The sequence below is a fragment of the Lupinus angustifolius genome, chromosome LG03 (assembly GCF_001865875.1).
Source record: "Lupinus angustifolius cultivar Tanjil chromosome LG03, LupAngTanjil_v1.0, whole genome shotgun sequence".
Taxonomy (NCBI): domain Eukaryota; kingdom Viridiplantae; phylum Streptophyta; class Magnoliopsida; order Fabales; family Fabaceae; genus Lupinus; species Lupinus angustifolius.
Window position 1 is genome coordinate 21,193,006 of NC_032011.1, and position 1,523 is coordinate 21,194,528.

Here is a 1,523-nt window from a genome sequence, read left to right on the forward strand (position 1 = left end):
ATCTTAGCTTAAAACTTGTAAATTCTAAAGAAGAAACCAGTTGCCACGCCCCTCGCACAGCACTGTGTCACACACTTTAGTTTTTTTATTTTTTAACAATGGCCCGTCGGGCCAGCCCGGCCCGGCCCGTCTTGGCCTGTATAAAAAACGGGCTACTAAAACGGGCTGAATATGGGTTTTTGGGCTAAAATCCTCAGCCCGACCCACTAAAAATAGCCATCCGAACGGGCTGGCCTGTCGGGTCAAGCCCATATTGCCACCCCTAATGTTAATCGATTAAAAATCACCTTAATCGATTAACTGCATATTTCTATGTATATTTTTAAATTACAATACTCAAATACATTATACACTTAACTTATACATGTTCAACATTAAGTTTATGCCTAGGATGCACAGATAACATCTATATATATGATGCATGAACATATTATGAATGTCATATCTCAAAATAAAATGATTTAATGTATTATGCATATGAGACATGTATTGAGTTTACCTAAGCCTTAGACACAACCAAAACTAATTACTAGTCTAAGTCTAATACCAATCTTGAGGCTTAAGCACGTTGATTTGTTGATGATCTTCAAGCTCTTATGAAACACAAATTGTCCTCGTCAAAACACATAGTGGACAAGCTTTCCAAAGTGCTCCTCTTGACATGCGCACTTTCACTTTTGATAGGACTTTGGGGTATATCTCCTCCTCATCAGAACCTTCATATCCTCCCAAGTATCAATTAGTTTAGCACCACACCATCTCCTTTATTTATGGAACTCATCTCACCACACAAGTGCATACTCCTTGAGCTTCAAGGCTGCCATCTTCATCTTTTTGCCTTTATTATAATTGTGGCATGCAAACACTTGTTCCATATTTATTTCTCACTCCAAATCTACTTTTGGATTGTTCATCCCAATAAAGGAAGGAACCTTTATTTTAACCCCATCCAACCTATCTTCACGCCTTCTCTCCCCATGACCTCCTTCTCAATGTGTACCTTCTCTACGCCTTCTTCGTCTAGGACTTCTCCGACTTTCTAATTCGTAGACACAGAAGTCACCATCAAGTCGCCTCTCATTTTGAACCCTCAATTGTTCCATTTTCCTTTGAACGACTTGGAGTTGAGTGTTCCACGCCTATAAGGATTCTGTCAAAGATGATGTCCTCGGGGACAAGGGTGAACTTTCACTTTGATTAGACGTTTATTTAATTTGTTTTCAGTCTCTCACTTTTTGCTTCACTCAATGTGTTTGTATGTATCACTCAATTCACTCATGCTCTCTATGGGTTCTTAATTGAACCAAACAATCAAGAATTTTCAAAAGACTAATGAACGAAAAACACCAAAAACTTATCAAAATAAAAAGTAGGTAGCCTTTGTTTTTGATGTACCACAAAAATACCTAATAATAGTTGAATTTTTCAAGACTCTTTTTTTTGACACGACTCTTTTACTATTGCTTTTTTTTTTACTTTGACTTTGACTTTTTTTTATTTTGACACTTGTTTTTTAGTAGAAG